Source organism: Orcinus orca, chromosome 8 (genome assembly GCF_937001465.1).
Source record: "Orcinus orca chromosome 8, mOrcOrc1.1, whole genome shotgun sequence".
Lineage (NCBI taxonomy): Eukaryota > Metazoa > Chordata > Mammalia > Artiodactyla > Delphinidae > Orcinus > Orcinus orca.
The window spans coordinates 15,322,940-15,349,956 of record NC_064566.1 but is presented as its reverse complement, the minus strand read 5'-3'; the positions used below and the strand labels follow the sequence as shown (position 1 = coordinate 15,349,956).

Below are 27,017 nucleotides of genomic sequence, written 5' to 3'. Positions count from 1 at the left end.
GTTGGGCTTTATATTATTTGCGTGCTACACTAGGATGTAGCACCCTAGTGATGGAAGAGAACCCTGGTCACATCTGAGACACATTGAATTTGTCTCAGGTAGCAAAGCAGCTCTGTGATGTTGCATACTGAAACCCATGAGCCCCACAGATATGAATGGGATTCAGGAAAAGTTCTGAGGGGAGGGATGGCTGGTGTTGAGTTAATATCATAGCAACGTCAGAGCTGCTAGCGTCTCTCTCTCTTGACCTTCCCCCTATGGTGTTAAGCTGGGGGCTGGGCATGATTTGGGGGAGTTAACCAGCAGTGTCTGCCACAAGACACTTAGTAGCTAGAAAGAGATTAGGAAATTTTGGAATGTCTTCTATCTGTACCTCCATCCGCCTTTTTTGATCATCTAAGAGCCACATACTCTTGTGCATTTTAACTCCATCATATCCTCTCAGTTTGTCCCCTGCTTGTCATCCCTTCTGTGTGGACTTTGTTTGGGCTACAAAAGCCTGGGAACCATAACAGCTCCCAAGTGGTCTCTCACGTTCCTGCCCGTCCATCTTCATCCAACAAAGCTCACTGAGTTCCTGCAATGTGTCAGGCACTGGTCTAGGCATTTGGGCTATTTCAGTGAACAAAACAAACAAGTCCTGCCCTCGTGGAGCTTATATTCTTGCAGGGGGAGAAGCAATGATCATAACAAACAAGTAAGTTAACCAGCAGGTGGGACGGTGACCTCTGGATGAGGGAGATCAGAGGCAGGGCTGCAATTTTAAATTTGGTGAAGTCAGGCTGGGTAGAGTGGGCTCCTACTAGGTCCTTATAAAAAGCGGGAATTTGGACACAGACCTGCATATAAGGAGAACACCATGTGAAGATGGAGGCAGAGATCTACAAGCCCAGGAATATCAAAGATTGCCAGCAAACAACCCCAACTAGATGAGAGCATGGAACGGATTCTCCTTCATGGCCCTCGCAAACAACCAACCATGCCAACCCCTTGATTTTAGACTTCTAGCCTTCAGGACTGTGAGGCAATACATTTCTGTGATTTAAGCCACCCAGTTTGTATCACTTTGTTACTCAGCCCCCTAGGAAACTAACACCGTGATCAAATAGGCCTCATTGAGAAGATGACTTTTGAACGAACACGTGAAGGACGTGGGTGTGAAGACAGTGAGGGTGTCTGGGGGCACAGCACACAGGCAGAGGGAACAGCCAGTGCAAAGGCCCTGAGGCAAGCACTTGCTTGAAGTGTTTGAAGAAAAGTAAGGCGGCCAGAAAGTAGTGAGTGAGGGATGCAGTGTTGCAGAAGAGGAGATGGGATGAAGGATGGATCTTGTAGGGCCCGTAGGCCATTGCACAGACTTTGGTTTTTATTCAGCATTGAATGGAGCCGTAACAGAGTTCTGAGCTGCAGAGTGACATAATCATACTTACATTTTAATAGAATCACTCTGGCTGCTGCGCAAGAAGAGACCTGAGGGGGTGCAGGGAGAAGAGGGGAGGGGAAACAGAAAGTTAGTGGTATTGCAACAACCCAGGCAAGGGACGATGGTGTCTTGGATGAGCATGGTGGCGGTGGAGGTGGGGAGAAGTGGATGGAGTCCAGCCACTTTTTGAAAGTGCAGCTGACAGGATTTCCTGACAGACCAGATGTGGGGGGGAGAGAAGGAGCTGAGTCAAGGATGACGCCAGGGATTTTGGCCTGAGCAGCTGGAAGGATGGTGTCGCCATCAACGGGGTAGAGAAAACCATGGCGCTTCCTGCTTCCTGCAGGTCTGGGAGGAAGGGGGGCGGGGTCGGTGGGAAAGATCGAGAGTTCGGTTCCGAGCAGGTCGAATTTACAAGTCTCACCTTCCATTAATCTTCAAAACAGCTGCCAGAGTGATGGTTCTTTAAAAAGCAAATGAACAAATGAACGAACAAACAAACAAGGACTCTAGGTGGCTAAGGCATGAAATCCCCACTCTAGCATGGATGGACGGGGCGTCGATGAATCCTGCTGAGCGTATATTTCCAGCTGCTCCCCCTCGACCTCCTCCACGCTCCTTATGTGTTCAGACTCTACTGAGTCTCTGGCAGCTCATTCATTCATTTACTCACTAAGTATTTGTTTAGCATCTACTATGCCAGGCACTGAATTAGGCATTAAGGCTGCAGCCCTCATGGAGCTTACTGTCCCACGATCACATTCTACACACCCCAGTGCCTTTGCACAGGCTGTGTCATTTGCCTCAAATCCCACTCACCCTCTTTCTCCTACCCTTATTCACCTTCTAAGGCCCAGCCATTACAGTTTCCTCTGGGGACCTTTTTGATGAGCTAGACTCAAGGAGGTTGGTGTTTCCAGGGCCCTATGTCCCTATTATCTGCAGGGTTTTCTCAAAGGCAGGGACCTGTCTTTATCCATCCCTCTATCTCCAAATGTTTGAATAATTGAATGGCTGGATGAGTGAGTGTTAGTAAGGATTCCCCAGCTTTGATCTTGGTCTGACCCACATTTGGCTAATGGTATCCTGGTCATGAGCTCAGCTGAGATGAGCTAGCCATGGGCCTAATGTCTCCTTTCAAACAAACTGTCAGCAGTGTCCTTTTGAGACAAGTATGGCCTCCTAGAGAATTATGGGAGGTTCCCCAGGCTGGAATCCCTTGGACAGGAGGAGAAAGTCCTGTTGTGGGGGAGGCACGGGAGCCAGGGGGGTGTTTCTGGTCCAAGCCACCAGCACCAGCATCCCCTGTGGCCTCTGAGGAAAGCCGGGGTAACCATGGCAACCAGGCACCAGAGCCAGGAGTGGAATGGAGCCAGGCCCATGGAGAGGCCTGCGGGGCAGGCTGGACTCCAGGGTCACTGTGTGTGTGTCAGGTACAGGAGGAAATGAAGGGGTATCCCAAAGACCAGGGGGTGAAATGGCTGTGGGAAAGGGGGGGATCCGTAAGGCACAGATTCAGGGCTCTGAGCTGATTAACCGTCCTTATGCTTCATACGGTGCAGGGTTCTCTGGGTCCCAGACCCCTTCCCTGAGAACAAGAAAGAAAGAGTGAGGGGTAAGGAGACAGAGATTGATTGACACTGGGAAAGGAGAGGCGGAGAGGCAGAGAGCCCACCACCGAGAGAAGGAGGGAGGGAGGAAGAGAGAGATTATTAGGTGCAGAAAGCACAGAGAGAAAGGGAGAGAAAGGAGGGAGGCAGATTCCTACATAGAGAAAAAAAGTACCGACGGAAGACAGAAAGAAACACAAGGACATGGAGACTGAGAGACACACAGAGATGGATGGAGAGACAAAGGGGAAAAGCTAATAAGAGACAGAGAATGAAAGAAAGAAGAGAAGGTGAGACAGAGCCAGAGGAAGAACTAGATACAGAGGAAAGGAAGACAGAGGAAACATGGGGCAGAGAATCAGAATCAACAAGGTAACAGAGAAGGTAGGCGCGAGAGACTAGCAGAGGAAAGAAAAAGACACAGAAAAAAATGAGAATGACCCAAAATGAGAAAGAGTCAGAAATAAGAGAGATGAGCAGGAAAGGGAGTGGGACGATAGAGGCTGAAAAATGATCAGATTGGCAGAGGGCGCCCAGCCCCACCCAACACAGGATCGGAGGCCCTACCATGAGGGACCGGGAGAAGCCCGGTCTGCTCCAGGAAAGGTCATCAGGACTGTGGGCCTTGCCTCCCCAAAAGAACAGCCAGTGTCCCATCAGTGTCCCCAGGGCCAGATGCGATGGGCCAGGCTGTTCAGTGGGGACCACAGGGAATAGCGGCGGCGGCGGTGCAGCAGGTTGGCTGCTGAAGTATTTCCTGGGGGCGGCTGCACTCGCCGGGTCCTCCATATGTCCCGTGCATATGTTTAGCAACCTGCCTCCAAACTGGGAGCTGTGTTTACACTCAGGGAGGGTTACAGTCTATTGTCAGAGAAAGGAAGCAGGAAGTGTTTTACATTTCGAGGTGTTGCCATCTTCGCAGGTTGGGATTCCCAGGCAACCTGCAGCTAGCTTCTGCTTAGTGGAAAAAGAAGAGCTACTGTTTTGCCGCCAAGAGAGAAATTCCTCCCAGATGATGGTGCCAGGAAAGAGATTTTTCTCTTTCAAAGAACTTAATGTGCCTTTTTTTCCTCCGAAGATAAATGAGAGCTATAGAACCCAGTATCTCCTTCTGGCCTTGGCTGCCCGGGAAGCTCAGATCTAAACGGCCTTTGACGTCTTTGGATCACCAAGGCTTTCTAAGGCCCCTGAAATTGTATGCAAAATTATTTCATCTGCTCCATAACAAAGCACCATAGGTTGGGTGGCTTGAACAACAAACATTTATTTTTCACAGTTCTGGAGGCTGGGAAGTTTAAGATCAAGGTGCCAGCAGATTCAGTGTCTGGTGAAGACCCTCCTTCTGGATTGTAGACGGCTACTTGTTTGCTGTATCCTCATATGGCGGAGAAAGGAAGCTCTGGTGTCTCTTCCCTTTCTTATAAGGGCACTGATCCCATCATGGGGTTCTACCTAATAAGCCTAATAACCTCCCAAAGACCCTACTTCCAAATACCATCCCATTGGGACGTAGGACTTCAACATATAAATTTGGGGGTACACGTTCAGTCCATAAAAATTCCGTGTATGTATATTTTTCTGGGGAGGGGTCTTCAGCATTCTCAACGTTCTCAAAGATGTTTATGACCTTTAAAAGGTCACAGAAAGAGGGCAGTCAGGGTTAGGCTCACACCATCCCTTGGATAACTGACCCTCTCTTCGAAGCCACAGCCTCTGTGAGGTGGGGGTATCATGGTAGGAATAGCTGATAATTGCTGCCATGAGGATTAAGCCACCTGACACACACACAGCTTGGAGTAGAGCTGATAGCAGGTCTCGATCATTGTTGGTTGTCCCGATTGTTTTACCAAGTTGCCCTCTGGTGTGACTTCTAGCATGGTGCCTTGTATGCAGTAGGCACTGAATGAACATGTGCCTGCCTGCCCAACTTACTATCCGTGCTTTTCAGTGTCCCCAGTGCCTCTCCTGGGCCTGGGTAAATACGGGCTGAACTAGAGAAATTTGAGAAGAAAAGACAGGTGTAAGAAGACAAAATAAATCCCGTTTCTGGGACTTCCCCGGTGGTCCAGTGGTTAGGACTCCAAGCTTCTACTGCAGGGGCCGCGGGTTCGATCCCTGGTCAGTGAACTAGGATCCCACGTGCCGTGTGAATAAAATAATAAAAGAAAATAATAAAAGAAAATAAAATAAGATAAAATATAAAAGCAAGTCCCGTTTCTGTCTAGGCCCCTCTCACAAATGGACTCTCCGCCCACCTCCTCCCCAGCAGACCAAGCAAGCTCACCGGTCCCGTCTTTTCTGTCCTTTCATTCACTGTACTGGGGACTTGAGCCCAGGTGGGGGAACGAGGCCCCCGGAGGGTTGCCTCCCTCTGCCAGGAGCACCAGAGCCAATGATGAAGCTGAGAGGGACAGAGGCATTTGTGCTTAGTGGTGCCCCCTTTCCAGGCAGAGGGCACAGCCAGTGCAAAGGCCCTGAGGTGGGAATATGGCTGGCGTGCTGCTGTTGGAGCCCGTAGGGCTGGGGCGGGATAGACCAAGTAGAAGGTGGAAGGAGACAATACAAAGCAGTGAGTGGGCCAGGTCAGGCTGGGTTTGGCATGTCATTATCAGAACTTCAACTTTTACTCTGAGAAGCAGCAAGGACAGGCAGGGCTGCCCTTTGATCAGTCTTCTACTCTGGTTCTCAGAGGTCTGCGTTGGGGTGGGGGTGTTCTGTGGGAAAACACCCGGTAGGAGTGAACCCCCCTGTGGATGACAGAGAGGAAGGGCCTGGATCTCAGTCTCTGGGAAGCCACAGGATGGCCAGGCGTGCAGAGGCCGGGGGATACCTAAACCCCGAGCTCAGGTGCTCCCTGTGCCCCTGGACCACCAGCACTGGCATCTTTGCCCTTTGACTTCTGAGCGCAGCAGTGAAGGCTGGGGTTCCCTCCCAGACCTGGGGTTGGCTGAGTCTTTTGGGTTCAACATGGCCAGTGGTTCCCTAGGAAACTTGCTTTTGAGAGTGACAGCACGCTAGGAGAATGACACAGGACAATCCAGGCATAAGCAGGATCCTGAGTAGGGGGACGAGAGGTAGAGGGGTGGAGAGGGCAGAGAAATAGAGGTATTTGTACATATGCAGAAGGTCTGAGCTGGAAGGGACGCACGGCTCATCTCATCCAACCTGGACAACTCAGAAAGAGCAGGGCCTTGTCCAGGCCACCAGCATGTTACCGGCAAAGCTCCAGCCGGAATCTTGATCTACTGATGTCCAGTGTGATCAAACCCCACGCCCGCACCTCCTGCTGCCTCCAGGTGCTGTGCGTGTTCAGGGCTCCGTGGAGCCCTGTTGGGTTTAATTGCTCCCTTTGGTTCTTGTTAGTTTGTTTTAGGTGGTAGCAGTTCCAGGCTCTAGAAAGTGGAGTAAGAATTGTTCAGTGGGTTTTTCTCTCTAGTAATAAAGTGCTGACACTTAGCTTAGCCTCGTAGCAGAGGCAGAGGGGTTCACCCACTATTCCCATAACTGGGGGGTTGGGGTCTTTCCCTGCCGTGGAACATGAGGTGGGACTGGGACCGCTTCTGCGTTCATCAGGCAGCCTCGTGTTCAGTCAATCCCAAAGTAGACAGCTTTCCCCACGACCTGTGAGCATCACAGAAGCAGGGGCCACGTCTGTCGGATCCACCATTATATGCCCAGCATTTACCTGGCATAGTCGGCCCATGCGCAGGACTCTAAAACATTGACTGGATGAAGGAAACCTCTGAGTTAAAGGATCCTGCCTCAGAATGCAGCATGGTGTCTCTGAATCCAGGAGACTCAGAGGCACAGATAATCAGAAGAACAAAATCTTTTTGGCCAGAAAGAATATGTATTTGGTTTTATTTTCCCTTTAGAGGAATTAATCTTCTAATTCTGTTTTGCTAAAACTAATGTTTATTGATTATTTGATTCATGCCTTCCTTCACTAGATATTTATCGAACCCTTACAAGGTGCCAGGTGCTGTGAACTAGACAGCGGACAAGCGGCTGGTTCCGTACACTCAGTGGTGAGCCGTTGCGGTCCACCACAGTGCGATGGTCTGAGTGGACCCAGGGTCTTGTCGCAAAGCTCAGCCTCTTAAAAAATGCAGCCACTATGCAAACATTCTGGGGGAGCTTTATGGAGTTCAGCTGTTCATGCTGCGGAAGCCTTTTTACAAACCGCACATGGGGCCTTTTATCCACCTTATAATTGGCTCGGGCTCCTCTGTAACTGGTGATAAATCAGGCATAAGCCTGTCTCTAGGTTTATTGAGGTTTACATATTTGGAATAAAAAGTAAGGGATCTGGCAGTCAGTAGCAGAGAAAGAGAAAATCCTGGGAAGAAGAAAAACCAGAAGGAGAGAAGCTGGACCAGTGGGGCTTGACCCCAGTTATGCTGAAAATCAGTGGATGAACTTGGCTGCCTTCGACCCCCTGAGATCTGTGAGGTTCCTCATCTGCGCAGAAAGTCAGTTGAGTAAAATCACTTTTGATAAACCGTGAAATACTCCCCTCTTCCTCTCTTCTGGGCGTTTTTATTCCCTGTCTTCCTTTGCAAGCTCTCACACTTCCTCTTTTGTCAGAATGCTAGACGGAGGCAGGCAGACACCACTGTGAAAAACAAGAAAAAGTCAGAAAAAAGCTGACCATCGCCCAATACTTGTTAACTCAGGAATGAGATCCACTTCGTATTTTGTTGGTGGAGGGGTCTTGAGGGTCAGTTCATTTATTGGCACATGAACAAGCTGTTCCCATTAAATGAGTCAGTCACCGTGTGAACATTAATTTGGTTAAGTGAATCAGCCTCACTCTGAAAAACAAAAAAGATGCCATGAAGCCGTGTGGACGTGTGCCAACACACACATATTTACACAAGCACAGACATGTACCATCACACACACACACAGACATTACATTTACACATGTACACACATCGTAAGCACAGACGTGTCACAAACACACTCAAGCAGAGGGCTAGCCAACCATCCTGGTTCCTTCCATCTCTGAGGTCCCGTAAGCTCACAAATCCTGTCACTGTGACAGCCAGGTGCAGATCTGTCCTTGAACTTCAGGGTGGCCCAGCAGGGAGCCAGGTTTCTCAGCCCAGCTCTCTGTAGCTGACTGGCGCCCCAGGGCACGGAATGGACATCAGAATCGATGACCACGAGGTGGCCTCGCCTTCTTGTCACTATGCCTAGCACACACCCCAGTGGCCTGAGAGCCCCATATGACTCCTGTGAGGTCACTTAGCTTCAAAGGAGGCAGCTCTTCCAGGCTAGAGGGAACTCATAGGCCAGTCACCTGCCCTGCGTCACAAAAGTCAAGGCCATCGCAGTCAGAACATCTAGGGTTCTTTCTAGTTCTGCTGCTGCCTTGCTTGGTGAGTTACTCCACCTCCCTGAACCTCATTTTGCTCATCTGTAAAATGGGGACAACACTAATAACCACAGCGTTATTGGGAAAAACAGAGAGACCGTGGGTATGAAGCAGTGAGTCAGGATATAGAAATTGGGCTCTGGAATATGACTGACTGCCTGGGTTCAAATTCCAGCTGTGCCACTGACAAGCTAGGGCATCGAGGACAGGCAACGTAACCTCTCTGAGCCTCAGTTTTTGAAGCCTCTGTAAAAGGGGGACAATCATAGACTCTTCCTCATAGGATTTTTGAGAGGAATAAATGGAGGTACAGTGTTTAGTGAGGTGCCTGGGGTTTAGTAAGAGCTCGATAACGTTCTCGGCTGTGGCCTTTGCAGCTTAGCCTCCCTCTAAGCACACAGTAGGCTCGCAATGCTTCGTGCATCAGTGAGACTTGGTCTGCAAGGAAAATAGGTAGAACAGTCCTGAATACTTAGCCTGTGCCTGCTGGAAGCACTTTACGTGTGCTATTTCAATGAACCTTCCGAAACCCCAAGAGGTACTTACTATCTTCATTTGCAGAGGAGGAAACTGATCTTCAGGGAAGTTAAGTCACAGCCCAGGTCTACCCTGGCCTGGAGTCCAAGAGCTGCAACATGCTGACACTGCAAGAAAACTGATCGTAACCCCCATGACTTCCCTGCTGGCTTAAATGTCCCAGATGAGGTGTCCACTGCCCATGCGCGGAAGAGCCCTTGGCCAAAGACCCAGGTCTAGGGCAATTCCTGGATGTTGCCTGAGGCCCCCGATTGACCAGTCAAGTGCATTGTCAAGTCCTTCCTCGGGAGTTGCTTGCATCAGAGTAGAAAGGGTGGACATAGGCTCTTAGTTTAGGGAGCAAAGGTGTGGGGACTAATAGTTCATAGAGGGGAGACAGTATCCACTCCGTCTGAGAGCAGAAAATGAGGCAGGTGGTTTGTTCAAAAGAATACCCAGGGCTTCCCTGGTGGCGCAGTGGTTGAGGGTCCGCCTGCCGATGCAGGGGACGCGGGTTCGTGCCCCAGTCCGGGAAGATCCCACATGCTGCGGAGCGGCTGGGCCCGTGAGCCACGGCCGCTGAGCCTGCGCATCTGGAGCCTGTGCTCCGCAACGGGAGGGGCCACAACAGTGAGAGGCCCGCGTAATGCAAAAAAAAAAAAGAATACCCATTTGGAAGCAGGACCCAAATTCCCCTAAACCCTGAAGTCAACTTGCTGGCAGATCTTAGGTAAGTGGCCCCTGCCCACCCTGGACTTAACGTCAGTGTTTTCATCTGTAAACTAAGAGGGCTATTGCACAAGATGAGTCTTAAATTTAAAAATTTTCTGATTGTGTTGATTGTTCAGTCATCAAGGGAAGGTAGGGACCGTACACATTCTCTGTTACTACTCAGGTTTGGATGTCCAGGTATGGAGCCGGTTCCCGATCCACAGTTGCACCTTCACGAATATTTATTGGATGACTGAATTGTACCAGGGGGGACCCTGAGTTCTAAACATGGATGATAAAGATGATTTAAAAACCCAGAACTTAGATTTGTTACTTGCTTTCTGGTTTTCAAAGCCCCTTTGCAGATATCACCTCCTTCAATGTTTACAACTGCCCTGTGGGGTAGATGCTATCATCTCCCTTTACAAAAGAAGAGGGAGGTTGAGAGAAGTTAGGCCACTTGGCCAAGGTCACACAGCCAGAAAGTTCAATGCCAGGATGGTCTCAGGTCTTCTCCTGACCTCTTTCCTGCCTAGCACTCTCTCCCTGTCTTATGAGCATATGGTTCCAAAGGTAATGAAAAGGGAAAGGTTTGAATCCCTGTTCTTTTTTTGCTGGACAACTTACGGGAGGTCTCTGAGTTTCCCTCTCTGTAAAACAGGCTTCCTAGCCATCTCTACCTAATGGAGTTGTTTGGAGGCTTAGAGAGCTGGTGCTTTAACAGCATTATCACAATGCCTGGCATATAGTACACATTCCTCCTGTTAAAGATTAGGAGTCTAAAGCACAGAGAGGGAAAGTAACTTGCCCAAAGCCACACAGCTGGTAAACAAAAGAGCCAGGCTTTGAACCTGGGTTTATCCAACCTTATAGCCTGAGCTTCTACCCAAGTGAGCACTCCATGAATGGTAGTTACTAGTATTGCATTACTTACTATCAGTTAATAAAGAAAATGAAGGTGATGATGAAGGTTCAGAAGTATCCTTATCTGGCAGGATCTATTCCAGGGAGCTGCTTTCTGGAAAGCTGGGCTACAAAGCACCCAGAGGAAGCTTGACCCTGGGCCCCTCCCAGTGCAACCATCCAGAATCCACCTCTTTTCCTGCAGAGGGCTGGGGGGAGGGAGCACATGGGCCTTCCCTTTCTTCCAGCTCCCAGCCAGCAGCATTCCTGGGGATGGAGGAGGACCTTGGCAGACAGGCCCTCGGGTCTGGTGCTGAAAACCTCAGAGGGGCTGGCCAGTGTCTGTAGGTAGCTTGCTGGAGGGAGAAAAAGAGAGAAAGAGGGGGACTCTGTAACTGGTCCAGGTCTGGGAGGGTCAAAACTATATTCATCAAAGCTCCAAAGGATGTTCCTGGGATTTGCAAATTTATTGCTATGACAATCATGGCAAAGATAAACAAATTCAATCACACTCAGTTGTACGTTTAATGAACTGTCATTTTGGGAGAAATGATTGCAAATTACATATAAAAAGAGACAATTCATAAAAAAATCAGGGAGGCAGTGATTAAATATTTAAAACGCAGGCTGCCTTGCAAAAGCTAGGTTGGAAGGTCAAGATGCCTCCTGGGGAAAGGATCCCGCCCGGCCAGCATTCATCCAGCCATCCGTTCACACATTAGGCTCACCTTGACTGAACATTTATTATATGCCAGGGGCTTTCCATGAGACTCTCACAGCCACCCCATGCCAGAGGTGCGTTTACAATTCCCATCTAGAAATGCATCAATTCACTGAGGCTCAGAGAGTTTTTAAGTGGACAGTTCAAGGTGGCACAGTTAGGAAGTGGCACCCAACATCCCCTGAGCGCTGGCTCTGCCAGGTGCAAAGGCCCTGGAGATGGACAAGGCAGGGCCCCAGTACTTGAGAGGCTTACAGTCTGATTAGCCATAAATTTATAAATGTTAGAAGTAAATCTAGTGATTTCGAATTCTTTTTAAGTGAAGGACACTTTCTCCTTGAAATCTCATGTGAGACACCAGCGTACAAAACAGATGAAAAGGGAACCTGCTTCTGGCTAAAGCTGGGAGGGAAGTTTCCCTCCCTCTTCCACGATCGTTAGGTACCTAGGAGTGGGAACTGCCAGCCTGACCTGAAACCCACTGATCCCGCCCAAACATCTCACTCATTTTACCGATGGGAACACTGAGGCCTGGAGAGGGAAGAGAATTGTCAAGATGGCCAGGACTGGAACTTCGGTCTGTGGACTCGTGGTTTGGAGCTCTTTGCTCTGCATTAGTGCCCCCAAGGTACCAATGTTGGCCGCTCACACCAGGTGTCCTGTGCCAGTGGCTGGAGCACAATACCTGGGTTGCCCACCTGGCCACACTCAGGTGAGTTTGGGGCTTTCACGCCAATTCAACATTTTTTTTTTCCCCAGATGACGGAGAAAAATGAAGTCTAAGAGCCCCCTTGGAGAAGAGGTGAATATTTTCAGAAGAACTATTTCTACTAGACCCCCAAACACCAGGGGAGTAGAAAGGGCCCTGGCCTCGGAGTCAGGAGGCCTGGTTCAATGCAGCTCTCTGACCACGAGGAGGAGACGATAGTCTGTGGTTCTTCCTCAATTTCCCCATCTGTAAGATGAAGTTGGATTACAGTGAATTCTCCACAAGATTCCTTCCAGGGTGGGCAAATGGGGAATCTAGAACCTTCTGGGCCAGGCCACTTCTGGGTTCATGACCACCTAGACTCCAATTGGTCAGCAGTGGTCTTAACACCACCTTCACTCCCTCCTGGGGACTGCTGACCCTCAGCCCTGCCCACTCCCAACATTTTCTCCCTTTTCTGGCCTCTCTTCTCAGGAAAGCCTTCTCCCTCTCTGTTTCCCAACAAGCCACAAATTTAGTTCCTTTCTTGCTTTTATCAAAGGCTACCAAAAAGGATTCTAGAAGCCATTTGCCCTGGGCCCTTGTGGTGCAGGTGGCCACACTGAGGCCAGACAAGGCAGGACTTCCCCAAGGCCATCCTGTGAGCAGGAGGAAGGCCGGCTCTCTGTAACCCAAATCACGTTCTCTCATGCAGGACTAAACTCTTAGGGTTCCTGACTTTGGCCAGAAAGTACTTCTTAGCTAATATATTCAGAATTGTGTTTCCTGATTGTGGGGCAGTAGAAATAGTGAAGGAGATATAAGGGGTCTTCAGTACCCTGACAGACCTCCTGGGAAGGAGGTTTATTGGTTTATTGTTGCTGTGTCCTTAACACCTTTCTATCCTTGTTAATCTCCCTTTTCCAGAGACAGTGGGGCCTCTGGCTTCACACCTTCCCTAAGCAGCAGTATTGTGTTGGAGGTTTTTTTTTTACTGTGGTTAAATATATATTGCTAGAATTTAATAACACCGTTTTATTTGCATTGTATTCATTTTTATGGTTACCTTCTATTTATAGTAACGTGATGCCCATTTTCCATTTATGGTAATGCTGTAACATTTCTTTGTAAAACACGCACATTTACTTAAAAAAAAAATAAAACAAGCAAATAAAAAACCCAAGAGTTGATTTAAAGGAAGCGATTAAGCAAATGGTTCTACCTGGTGTGCAGATAGGGCCAGATTCTCAACGGAGGCAGAGAACTGCTGAGGTCTGGGAAACTCAGACTTGGAACTAGAGCTCTCCTCCCAGCTGGGTGTCTGACTGTCCAAATGGCCTGCCCTGTCCTCACCTCCCTGTGCTCCTTTCTCCCACTTCCTCCCGCCTGCTTCTGCCCATCCTGTGGATCCCCAGAAACTCCATCCATCCCTCCCGCTGCCCCTGGCCTCCACCTCCTGGGCCCCAGCACCCTCATGGTAGGTTCACGCTTTTTTCCTCTTTGAATATGTGTGGTGTCTTGCATCCAAGGAGGCGCACACAGACGGCCTCTCCCAACAGCATTCCAGAAACGAAGAGCCTGTGAGGTTTCTCAGGGCAAATGGTCAGCCTCTCCCCCAACACTGTTTTGGCAGCTGAAGGGGTGAATGTGGAGCCTGAAGCCCTTTCAAGTTTTCCTTGTCCTTGTTTTACAGAAATTGCATTAGTAGAGATTTTTCTTCCCTTGGGTTAAGGATTGCTCACTCTGGGTCCAGTTGAAAACTGTGGATCCAGGTTTTTTTCTTCCAGCCACACCTCTACTGTATTAGGCCCTCCTCAATTTACTCAGTGAAAAGTTGAAAGGACCTGACATCTTCCAAGTCCTTAGAAGGATGTATCCTTTTCCTGGAATGTGGGCAAGGAAAGGCAGAGACTTCCTGCCCCTGCAAATGCTGCCCTGTGGCCTGACATCACCAACATTCCTATCCAAGACTGGAGTAGGTTCAACTCCTATCAGTCACTCACCCCTTAGTGCAAATCAGTTGACAAAGGGGCCTCCTGCAGAACTTGTGTGTGTTTGAATGTCCTGGCAGGCAGGCACTGGGTGTGGAATCTTCAGAGCTGGGACTCAAAAAATTGTTGCCCAGGGACAAGGAGTGGGCAATCTGAGCCCCTCTCCTCTGGGGGGGTTAGAGAGCACTTTCACTTGGGCTGTCTGCTTTGATCTGCTTGCTTGCCCATTTTGTCTGGGGCAGGCGGTGGGTAGCTACTTCACAGAAGAGGTTCAGAGGTTAAATGTCTTGGTGAAGTCATGTGTCAGTGGCTGGGGAGGGGGCCTGTGGCTCAGGCAGTGGTACAAAGATGAAAAGATAAGCCCTGAGACGGAGACACAGGTCTGGCCTCTTGAAATCAAGTCGTTTGCATCTGGTCTGGGGTGGGCACCCCCGCGTCCCCAACCTCTTGCTGCAACCCCTCCAGTCTCCTCTATTAACGGCATCGGTCCAAAGCAGCCCAGGGAGGGTGAATCACCCTGGCTTTCAACAGGTCTTTCCAGGGCAGCGGGAAGATGAGGAGCGAGGTCCGGATGGGGGATCATCCCACCCCGCAGCCCTGCGGTCCGGCCACGGAGGTCGGGGGGCAGCGTGGAAGTTTCCCTGGAATAAATACTCCGGTCTAGCGCGCCCAGCTCCCCACTCCCCCTACGGATCTCCTGAATTCAGACGAAGCGACGGCCTGTGAGCAGAGTGGGGAGGAGGGCAGGGGTGACAGAAGGGGAGAAGGGCAGAGGGTGGCCCCAGGGGCCCCCGGAGCGAGGCCTGGATGCTGGACCAAGCCCGGGAGGGGGCAAGTGGGGCAGCTCGCCGGAGGAGACGTGCCTTCACGTCGGCCGCCAAGGCAGCGGCGGCGGCGGCGGCGGCGGCGACTGGAGACTGAAGGGGAGGAGGTTTGGGGAGGGGAGGGAGCTCGGGGGAGAGGGAGGGAGGGACGGAGCGGTGGCGGGGAGGTGGGGCCGGCGGGCGGGCGGCTGCAGCTGCCGCCGGCGTCTCGGGGGCTCCAGGCTGCGGGGCGGACGCAGCGCCTAGTGATCCACCGCGGAGCCGCGCGAGGCCGCCCGAGCCCGAGCCCGAGCCCCGAGCGAGCGCCGCCGCCGCCTCTCGCCAGCCGGTCCCCGGACGCGCCGCCGCCGCCACAGCCGGGAAGGCAGCCGGTGCCTAGCAAGTTGCGAGTGCGCTTCTCCGCCCGGGGAAAGTTTCCCCCGCGGCCGCCGACTGGAGTTGGCGCGGGATCCGGCCACTGCCGCTGGAAGGTAGGGGTTCCGCACCTCAGTGCCCTCCGTGCGCCCGCCGCCGCGCCCCGGGGGCCTTGGGGGCCCAAGCGCGCTTCCCGCCTCCCCCCGGGCGACTGTTGGGCACGGTGGGGGTGGGGGTGGAATGGGGGGATCCCAGGATGTTCAAGTTCTACTTCGGCTAGGCTGGGGAAGGGGCGGGGGGAGACGTGCTCGTCCCCATCCCTGCCCCGAATCCGCCGAGGGCCAGAGGCTTCCCCCGGGACAGGTGCAGCGCTGCTTGGCGCTCTGGGCGGGTATTTGGGGGTGGGGGGGCAGCAGAATGGCGGGGGTGGCAGGTGTGGTTACAAGTCGGGGTCTTGGCGAGGGCTGCGTCCTGAGGGAGGCGGTGCGCGCCATGCCACTCTGTAGGAGGGCAGGTAGGGACTAAGGATTAGGAGCAAGGATCCGGGCCGTGAGGATTGCCGGGCCCAGCAGGGCCACTGAGGGCGGGTCGCCTTCGGAGTCCCTGGAAGCGGGGCGGGGCGGGGGCGCCACGCTTTCCTTCGGGGCACCCTTTATTCCGTACTCGGTGTGTGCGGTTTGGGGAAGCAGAGACTCCGTTGGGTGCTCGTTGGATCCGAGGCTCGAGCACGTCCAGATTTAGGGGGCGCAGCGGGAGTCCTCTTGGAGGGTTGGAGGGCACGGGTGGGTTTGCGCCGGCTTTGAGTCCCGGCTGGATTGAGGTGAGTTCGCTCCCGCGAGGGGGCGCCCTTCCCTGGCCGTTTCACCCACAGGAAGGCGAGTTCTGGTTCCTGCGAGACAAATGCACCGAAATCCAGGACCGACAACCGCAGACCAACCCCCAACACACGAGGGGCCAGCCCTGAGGAGCACCCCACCGCAGCCGGAATGGGGCAGAGGGTCGGAGTGTGAGGCTGGGATGCCCCAGTTATAACTGCGCTGTGTACTGGAAAGCTTGGCTCTCAGGAGCTGGTTTTTCTTGGGGGAGCTGGCAGGATGTATGGGTGAATAAAAAATTCACCCGCAGAAAAACCAAAAGGAGGGGAACTTTACATTAACAGCGAATTGGTGTGGAGTAAGTGTATGGGAGCATTAACTTTCTGAGGTTTCTTTGGGGTCTGAAACCCAAACCGCTGAATGCACCCTTTTGGTAAAAGTTGTACCTTTGTTCCCTGGATCTGGCCAGATCCCTTTCTGGTGTGGGTGGGTTGAGGGTCTTGGGGTGAATCCCCTCTCTGGGCACAAATAAACTGGGAGGCACAGGGTGGGGTTGATGGGGGCCCTTAAAGGCTTTAGCAGTCCAGTTTCAAGTGGTAAATTTCATTTCCTCTTGGGGTCTGGAGTCTACAGGCCACATTCATGTGGTCATTTCACAATTATTGGTGGAAACCTGCCACGTGTCCCCTTGTGGGACCTCAGGGCCCCTGTGTGTTGAGTCTGTGGGTCTGTGCCAAGGCCTCAGGGAGCCAGACGGCTGCTGGCATCTATGAAGAGCATCATCTTTGTCGTGTGTGGGCTGTTCGACATTGGAGGGACCCTGAAGCACTGTGGCCTCATCTTTCTCTCTAATTCCCTCCCTCTTCCCTGCACCCCAAGTGAGTACAAATGAGCAAATCTAAGAACGTGCATGGTCTCATAGTGGCTGGCGGAAGTTTTCATCTTTCTCGTGGATGCCAGTGTGGGCTCATTGGGCAGCCCCCCTCCCCCCGCTCATGTTCCCAGAGTCCCCTGCAAAGGTGATGGAAAAGGGTGGTCCCTGAAAGAGAGTTGAGGTTCTTGCTTTCAGTGTAGCAAATGTTTTTGTTGGATGCTCTCAAATTGCTCGAGGACAAAGTTGCTGTAAAGAAAGATCAGCATGGTTTTTATTTTGAATAGAAGAGGACAGACGAGTAGGGAGGAGACAGAGGAAAGGGTGGAGAAGCCCGCTGTCTCTGGATTTGTCTTCAAGACATTCCATGGGGCCAGAAAACAAAAGGAGTTGTTTTGTTTTTTTGTTTTGTTTTGTTTTTAATGACTCTAGTTTTTCTGTGGAGGGAAGCCTGCCTGGAACAGCCCTGCCCTTGGAAACTGGGAGTGAGCAAGGGGCCCCCAGAGGGCTGGCGGCTCTGCGTTCTGCCCCTGCTCCCTGCTCCTCACTCACACCCAACCTGCCCCGAAGATGGGAGGGAACTGAGACCCCTGGGACTGCTGACGTCCCTGTTTGGATGTGGAGTATCATGTGTGGACTCAGACTGCTTCCAGGCAAACTCCAAGGTCTCTGATTCAGCAAAATTTCAGGTCTTGGGCACTGTGTCTCCTGGTCGTCTGGTCCCCAGATCCATTCAAATGGCAGACCCTTGGCGTATCTTTACCCAGCCTGAGGCTGAAATGGAGGTATATCAGTGAAAGTTCCAGGCCACTTTCTAGAAGCATCAGTTCATCTGGAGTTGGAGTTAGGACACCTTGGGCTAATCCAGGAAGTACCCTCTCCTCCTTTAAAAACTGCCTTGTCAGCCTGGAAACAGCTCCCTGAATTAGTGACTTTTTAATGGCCTGGGGCCGGGGTGGCGGTTGAGGAGGCGGGGGCTTGAAACTTAAAGTCAGGAGAGTCTAACGTTTTAGGGCGCTAGGCAGCCCTGCTCTGCCTTCTGTCCAGTGGGGGGCACCGCTCCTGGCCGCCTTGCCCCGCTCCGCCCTGACAGGGCAAAGTGAACCAGGTGCCTGTCCTCCATCACACTGCGGTTTGGGGGTGGAGAGGGTGACGTTGGTGATCAGCTCCTGCTGGGATCCCCATTTCTGTCCGCAAGCTTGCATGTTACCTTTCTCTGGAGGCCTGTGCAGCGTTTACTCCCTCCTCTTTCCTGCTACGAGCAAAGAGTGATGGCTGGACTGCCCCTCTTAGGGACCCCTCTTTCCAGAGGGCGGCTCTTCTGGTCTATTTCATCAGCCATTGACAAGGAAAATCAGGAACATTTGTTCAAGCTCAGCTGGGACACAGCAAAGGGAGGGGGCCTTGGAAACCAGCACTTTAAGTCCCCCAGAGCAGATGATCGCTTGATGGGGTATTTTTGCAATCTGATGCTGCTAAGTAACCCGCCAGCCTGGGCTCCTCCTGCCGCATGGGCTGCCACCTTGGACCCGCATCAGTGCTCTGACTGGGGGGTGGGGTTGTGTGCAGATAATGTAACACTCATTAAAAAGAGAGGGAGGGCTTCCCTGGTGGCGCAGCAGTTGAGAGTACGCCTGCCGATGCAGGGGACACGGGTTCGTGCCCCGGTCCGGGAAGATCCCACATGCCGCGGAGCGGCTGGGCCCGTGAGCCATGGCCACTGAGCCTGCGCGTCCGGAGCCTGTGCTCCGTAGCGGGAGAGGCCACAACAGTGAGAGGCCCGCATACCGCTAAAAAAAAAAAAAAAAGAGAGGGAGAGGGAGATGGGTCCCAGTGTTTGCAGCTGGCAAAGCAGTTCTTTCATCTCAGCACCTGTTATCTTAAGGTCTAGCCCTTGCCCCTTGTTTGTACCCAAGACTGCTAGTTTAATTAGTAACTGAACAACTTGGAGCTGAGCAACAGCATGTTCACTAGTCCTATGCGTGTGTGTACATACTGATTGGCAACAGGATGGAGTGGAAAGGTCACTGGACCAGCTGGACCAGGAGTAAGGAGACTTGTGTTCTAGCCCCAATTCTGTTATACATGGAACTGTGGGACCTTGAGTGACTCACCACCCCTCTCTGAGCCTCAGTTTCCCTATTTCTCTAGACGCAGCATTGTGAGGTGGTTAGGCTGCCTGGGTTTGAATGTCGGCTTTCTTCTACTTAATAGCTGTGTGACCTTAGGCCATTCAACCTCTGGTGCCTCAGTTTCCTCATCTGTGAAATGGGACTAATTATACTGTATCAGAGTGTTGTGAAATGTCAACGAGATAAAACATGTGAAACACTTAGCACAGTGCACAGCAGGTAGTAAATGCTCAACAAATACAGTCATCATTGTCATTATTATTATTACTGATACTCTTATTGTGAAGTGGGAGGGAGGGATCAACGTTGATCCTTTCCAGCTCTGATATTTTTGGGCACAGTGTGTGTGTGCGTGTGTGTGTGTGTGTGTGTGTGTGTGTGTGCATGTGTGTGTGTGTGTGTGTGTGTGTGTGTGTCTGCTTTTGAGGTGGAAGACAAGGGTGAATAAAACAAATTGCTTTTCTTTTTTTTTTTTCTTCCTTTCCCTGCCTCACTGAGGGACTCCAGAGTTAAAATCTTGTGAGTATTCTCATGATAGCCCCATCCTTGTGGCAGGAAGCCCAATGTGATGTCACTGAACATATCCTGGTTACTGGCAGTTGAGGGATGATATTTCATCAGCTAGTATATGCCCATCCTTTCCCTTCCATCCTTTGTTTCCCCCCCTTAACTATAGTACAAAGACCATATGTACAGATAATGAGTTTAAGCTGATAACTCCGAGATACACCCAAATAAAAGGCCATCCTCCTAGAAGACACTTTCGACTTTCAAATAAATAATCTGGCTCCTCTGCTGCGTCGCACTGTGTCTGGCTGGCCCCGCTCCGCTCTCTGTGTTCTGCCCCTCGGTCTCTTGCAGGGATGCGAGCTGGGCCAGGTCTGCTGTCTGGGCTGCGTCAGCCATCCTGGCGGGGCAGCCTCTGGCTGCACCTCGGCCTCAGCTCCCTCCAGCAAAGGCTGTTCTCTGAGCCGTCCCAGTGACGACCTTTACTGCGGCAGACATTTGGGGAGTGCTCGCCATCGGCGGGAGCTAGACAATGCTTCGTCTCACCTCCACCCTCAAAGTCGGTTCAGATATTGTCCCCACCTTACAGATTAGGAAGTAGGGCTCAGAAAAACCAAGGGAGCAGTGGTAGGGCTGGACTTCGATCCTAGGTTGGTCTGGTTCCCCCTTCTGTGCTCGAAACCACTCTGTGATGTTCCCTCTCCTATCGAACCCTCCTGTGAGCTCCAAAGCCCCAGAAAAGATTTCCCTGAGATGCGATCGGGCCCCCTCCTCCCTGCTTTTGCTCATTTTCCAGGCTCACAGTGCTTTATGAGATTCTCTTTTCTCATCCTGCATTGACTCTTCAGCCATCCTGGGGACACTGAGGGGTAGGAGCTTTTTGGGACAAGGTTGCTTACAGGAAGGGGATGATCTTATTCAGCAACAGAAGGTTGTAATTGAAAGAGGATGTGTGTTGGAGTCACAGATGTGAACTCGCATCTTGTTTCTGGCTATGTGGCCTTGGTTTCCGTATTTGTGAAAAGCAGAATAACAGCAACAATAAGAGTGTTAAGCTACGTAATACCAGCAGCCACAGCAGATGACCCCAGACTCTCAGTGGCTTAACCTTGTGGCTTTAATTCTCACTTACGTTACTTGTCTAACATGCATCTCTGCTGTACACAGTTACTCAGGGACGCAGGCGGATGGTGACTCCACCATCTTCATAGCTGCGCTTCCAGGACGATGTGGCATCCATGGTTACCGCAGAAGGCGAAGAGAGCAATGCAAAAGGAAAAGGCACACTAACGCTCCACTGTGTCCCCTGGAGGTGACACACATCACTTCAGCTCCAGTCCATTGGTCAGAACTGTCACCTGGCCCGATGCCAGCTGCAAGGGAGGCTGGGTATTTACTGAGCACTTGTCACCTGGCCTGAAACCAGCTGCAAGGGAGGCTGGGTATTTACTGAGCACTTGTCACCTGGCCTGAAACCCGCTGCAAGGGAGGCTGGGTGTTTACTGAGCACTAACTCCCTGCATTTATATTTCCTGGATAGAGTACTTCGAGGATTAATTGAGATGATGCATTTAAAGCTCCTAGTATAGACCTGGCACATAGTCCTTAAAACACGGCTGCTTCCTTTCCTTAATGATCCCTGATGTGCATTGCTCTTTGGAGATTACAGACCATGTCCATGGAAATGATCTCTGGACAGATCATATATTGCCCATAATACACTGGAGGTGGGGGTGGCTCGGAGGGGCCAAGGGGCTGGCCAGTGAGCACACAGCAAGGGCACTAAGCCAGACCCTTGACCTTCACCCCAGAGCTCCCATGGCCTCCTTTGCCTTATTGAAGTTTACTGCTCTTAGAACTTCTTCCAGGACCCTCCAGCACCTACTTCTGCTCCTGTCTCCTCCTCCCATGCCCTAATGGGGAAGAGCTTCTGTATTCATCTTCTGTGTGTGCATGGGGCAGGGGGAGAAGGGCCAGGGGCAGAGAAGGCGGGGGGGGAGGCTGCAGGAACTATCTGGAAGCTGACGGAGTAGTGTAGGGGCATGAGAAGCCTTAGTTTTAAATATTCATCGTGAAAGCCATAGGAATTTCGGCTCCATATACACTACTTTGGGAATTGCTGTGCATTCAAGCTTTGGGGTGTCCCCCAAATGACACAGAAGGCTACCTGTGCTTCCTGTCCCATCTGTGCAGTCTCCTGCTGGCCCCTTTCACTCCTTGTGGGGTTGGGCAGGTAAAGAGAGGGGGCCTGATGAGGGTTTCTAGCCCTGTTTTTCTGAGAACAGCAAGGTGGTCAGATCTAGCTTCAAATCCTGACACCTCTACTTTAACCCTTGTTCATCTCTCTGAGCCTCAGTTTTTTCCTCTGCAAAATGGGAAGAATGTAGAAAGCTGTAAAGCTGATCAAGTGCCTGGCACCTAGTAGGTGTCAATAGGTTTACACATCACTCCTCGCCCACTTGAGGAAGAAACGAGAGACGCCTTTGGCAAGGGACCAGCACCCAAAGAGAGGCTCCAAGCGCCCCCCCACCCCCCGCCCCTGCGCACACGCCTGTCACTCCCATCTCTTGGATGGAGAGGCTCTGGGCTCCCATCCTGGGTGGCCTGGGGCTGGGCTCTCTAGTTCATAATAGTTGAACTACTATGGCTTCCATTGGAAATGGGAGAAGAATTTGGAGCCCCAGTCCTTGGATTTAGGCGCGTCTTTTCACGGCTAATCACCACTGTGGGCGCGGGGCCTGAGGGTGCTGCCTCTCCGGCTGGGACAGATTGCAGCACTCTTGCTAGCCAAGTGCGCCTCGGCCTCCTGGGGGGCAGCCCGCCACCACCTGGTGCCTGACATTTAGGGCTCTCTCCAGCAGGACCAGCTCAGGGTACTCATCTTGTCTGAGTTTTTAGCCCCCAGGGGAATGAGGTGCTTTTCCAGCCAAAATACAAGCATGCCTTGAATAATGGGGATTTACTGTCCCCTGCAAAAGGCCTCACAGGGATAACTGGCGAGCTGGACACCAGGGTGGAGGGGTCTTTGAGAGAGTATGGCTCCCCAAGACGGAATTCGGACGTGGCCCGTGGCCCCCTGGCATAGTGGATGCTTGTTCCTGGGGGCACTGAGAGAGGGGCCTCCCACTGTAGCTGCACCAGGATGCTCCTGGCTTCTTTGAAAAGTGCTGGTGGGAGGCAGGCCGGTTAGGCAGTGAGTCAGGCACGTGGAGTCCCTAAAACACATCTCATTCACTCTGCCCCCAGACTTCAGCTCACCTCACCCCGAAACACTGGGGCAGAGCTGTGGACCAGCTCAAGAGCGCGGTGAGGTGATGCGTTGGTTTCCTAGGGCTGCAGTAACAAGTACTGTAAACTGAGGGCTTCTAACCACAGACATTCATCCTCGCACAGTTCTGGAGGCTAAAATCCAAAATCAGGTGTCAGCAGGGCTCTAGAGGAGGGTTCTTCCTTCCTTGCTTCTGGTGGCTATTGGCAGTCCTTGGTGTTCTTGACTTGTGGGCACATCACTCCAGCCTCTTCCTCTGTCATCACACGGTGTTCTCCCTGTAGCTGCACCAGGTCAGCTTTCCTCTTCTTATGAGGACACCAGTCACATTGGATTAGAGCCTAATGACCTCATCTGAACTTGATGACATCTGCAAAGACCCTGTGTTCAAATAAGGTCACATTCATACATACCAGGGGTTAGGATACGTGGGGCACACCATTCAATCCATAACAGGTGGGTACTGTTATCGCTCCATTTAACAGCCAAGAAAACCAACCCAAGAGGCTAAGTGTTGTCATTTGCCCAAGGTCACACAACTCTACAGCTAGTAGGTAACAAGAAAATTAATCTCTGTACATTTCAGTTTTCTTATCAATAAAGTGGGGATTTATACCCACCTCGTGGCCTAGTTCTAAGCATCAAAAGAGTAAATGTCTGCATCAGACACACTTTGTCCACTGCTAACGTTTGTCAGATGCTGTTTTCCATATTTTTTCCCTCCCAACAGGTCTGGAAGGGTGCTGGGTGTTAGTGTGGGCTTAAGAAACATGGGTGCATGTGAATTATAACCAATTGCAGATAAGGTGTTTTCTAGAAGTAGTAATATGAAAGGACTTCGTGAAAGGCACCATTTACGTTTTTCTCAACTCGTCTTTCTGGAGTTGCCTGCCATCTCCATCTCCTCTCGGGCTGAAAATATCTGGTCCAGATGAATTGTTCTCGCTCTTTATCCTGGGTTCACCTTTAGCACCGGAAGTCACTGTGATGTCGGCAAGTTGGGTTCCTCTTCCCTGGCAGGTCGTCTGGACTTCTCTGCAAGAGAAGGGGGCCTAGGAGGAAATAGCCAAGGCTCCCAGCTCTGGCGCCCATCTCACAGGGGCCCAGGAGGGTTTGGAGGCTCAGCTGTGGAGGGGTTCAGATACACCGCCTCATCCCCATGCATTGAAAACGTGAGAGGCAACACGCCATTGGGGTTAGGAGTTCTGAACATAAGGGCCCGGGTTCAAGTCCCAGTTCAGCCACAGTCCATGGCCTCTGTTTGGTCTTTGACAAGATACTTAACTTCTCTGTACCACCGTTTTATTTATTTATTTAAAAAAAATATTTCTTTATTTATTTGGCTGTGTCGCATCTTTGTTGCAGCACGCGGGATCTTCGTTGTGGCATGCAGGGTCTTGTTGTTGCAGCACACGGGCTTAGTTGCCCTGTGGCATGCGGGATTTTAGTTCCCCGACCAGGGATTGAACCTGTGTCTGCTGCGCTGGAAGGTGGATTCTTAACCACTGGACCAGCAGGGAAGTCCCTGTACCACCATTTCACTTCATAAGGTTTTTTTTTTTAATTGAGGTGTAACTGACATAAAACATTATATTAGTTTCAGGTGTACAACATAATTATCCAATATTTGTATATTTTGCGAAATGATCACCCTCATAAGGTTTTATGAAGATAAAATAAGATCAGAATGCATAAATGTATCTTTTAGGATTCAAGGTGGCACTTTAAAAGTATTCAGTGAATGTTGGAATTATTCTGATTATTTTATTTATGATCTGTTTCCCTCAATGGAATGAGGGCAGAGACCTGTCTGTCTCAGTCTCCACGGAGCCTGTGTAGCTCAGTGTGTAGCTCAGTGCCTGGGACTGAATAGATGTTCGTAGACGTTCATACATGCAGAATGAATGAGTGAGGGAGTGAATGATGAATTCTTAGTCATAGCTTCTTAGGGATCGCATCCTTCCTTGCTATGCACCGTAACGCCCCTTAGGTGGGGGCACTGCGGACAGCATGGAGACAAATCCAGTGGGGAGCCAGGGGTGCCAGTGGGGAGTCATGAAAGGCACTTACATCTGGGGGCGGGGGCAGCGAAGGCCTCCCCGTGGAAGTAAGCACAAGTTAAAGCTTGGAGGATGAGGGGGAGATGGGGAAGGGCGGCCTGGAAAGTCGTGGTCACCAGGAAACAGGCTGTGAGGTGGCTCCACGGGGAAAGCCACGTTTGCAGTGTTAGGTGTCCCTGCGACTTATGGGGGAACAGACAGCCTCGACCAGCAGAGATGCCCGCCCACGCCCTGACACATGGAAGGCCAGTCCTCCTCCGGTATTACTACCTAACAGGTGTACCTCACTCGAGGCGGCCGGATCTGTGAAAATGCCAGCTGGATCAGAGGATCCTCATCCAATTTACAGACAGATTAACGCTCAGATTCCCATTCCTCCCTACTGCCTTAAAAATAAAATTCAGTTTACTGAAGTTCGACTTACACACTTTGTTAGGGAAAACATCTGTTGTGTAATGTGATCGTGCTAGCTACCTCGCGCCCTCTCGGAAGCGCTTCAATAGATTCTCACCTGTGTTCAGAAGGCTTTCTTGCAGCCTCTGCCCCTCCCCCCACCCAGGCCTGCCTCCCTCTGCTCCAGCCCACCAGCCACCTTGCCCCAACCCAAACAGGTCTGCTCTGCATGCTCTTCCCTCATCCCTGCAATGCTTTCCCTCCCTCATTAACTACCCAATTCCTCTTCATCCTTTGGATCCCATCACCTCCTCCAAGAAGCCCTCCTGGACTCCCAAGTGGGCCAAATTTCCCACCTATTGGCTCTGATTGCTCCACCATCCCCTCCCTAACAGGAGTTAGTCACGATTGAGCAATTGTTGACTTGTCTGTGTGATTATTTGACTTCCATCTCCCCAGCTCTAGCGTAACCGCTGGAGGGCAGGGACCCTGTCTGTCTTTGCTCATCCATCCCAGGCACCTGGCAGGTGCTCACAAAATGCCTCCCTCCATTTTTCCCTTTGTAGACCAGTCTTTTTCAGGCTGTCTTGGGTAATGAGTGCAGCTGACATATTGATCACTTTCAGTGTGCCAGGCACTTAACGAGTCTAATCTCATCCAATAGAATGGTTTACGGTCCCAGCTCTACCACTCAACAGCTCCGTAGCCTTGGGCAAGTTACTCAACCTCTCTGTTCATCATTTTCTTGTCCATAAAATGGGACTAAAAATAATACCTAATTTATTGGGTTGTTGTGAGGACTAAATAAGTTAATTCTTATCAATTTTATTTTCTCACAGTTTTGGAGGCTAGAAGCTCATGATCAAGGTGTTGGCAGACTTGGTTTCTTCTGAGGTCTCTTCCTGGCTTGCAGAAGGCTGCCTTCTCACTGTTCTCACAGGGTCTTTCCTCTGTGCACGTGAACCTCTGGTGTCCCCTGGGGGTCCAAATCTCTTCTTATAAGGGCATTAGTCAGATTGCCCTAAAAGCCTCATTTTAATTTAATCATCTCTTTAAAGACTCAGGAGGTCTGAACCCCAAGCCTGCTCTCCAGCATTACATGGTCTGTTCCCTGGCTCTGCTCCTCTGTGGGACACCAGGGTCTTCCCTGTTGGAGCCAGTCCATGTCTTAACAGCCAGAGTGGGAGAAAATCAGAATCTGGGGTCTCGGAGGCCTCTCACCTGGCCCTTTGCTCCCCTCCAGTCCTTAATCCCCTGTTCAATGGCAGCTGTCAAACCCCTAAGGGGACTGGGACCTATTGTCCTGCATGTGGGCTGAGAGGGAGGCCGGGGGTACGAGGAGGTGAGAAGGAAGTGGGAGGGTTCTAGGAAGTGAGGAGGATTATCGATTCTGGGATTTTCTCCCTCTCCGTAGTTCATTTATTTGATTTTCCAGGAGTTATCACAAGCTCTTTGAAATGAATCACTTTTCACTGGTGAAAGACCTAAGGAAAAAATAATCAGAGTAAACATAGTAAGAGAATACGGAAATAGATCAAAAGCGTATTCGATGGAAACTGAGTCTTAAGCCAGTCTCCTCACTGGGAGACCACCAGTGTGAGCAGCCCCGTCTCTGCTGGGTTGTTCTCCCAGTAAATGAGCACAGCTGTGTACATGGTGCCTGCCATTCCTATATACCCTGCGGTGTTCCATCCCTTCAACTCTGCATCTTTTCAATTGTTCCGTCTTAGCACGTACACCTCTGCCTTGGTTTAGTTGGGGGTCTCCAAAAACAGACCCTGAGCATGGATCTGGGTACGCAGAGTTTATATATGATGAGGCTGGTTCCAGAGAGGTGAGTGAGCAGGGAG

At 51.2% G+C, this 27,017-nt stretch overlaps 1 protein-coding gene across 3 annotated transcripts in view; it reads left to right on the top strand.

Moving 5' to 3' along the window:
* Positions 1-14,932: 14,932 nt before the first annotated feature.
* The window catches only part of TSPAN18 (tetraspanin 18), a 185,450-nt gene continuing 173,365 nt past the window's right edge, over positions 14,933-27,017 (top strand). For all 3 annotated transcript variants that reach the window (XM_033411213.2, XM_004264035.3, XM_033411241.2), the window contains exon 1: positions 14,933-15,237. The gene's annotated coding sequence lies outside the window, so the exon portion shown is untranslated. The remainder of the gene's footprint in view (positions 15,238-27,017) is intronic.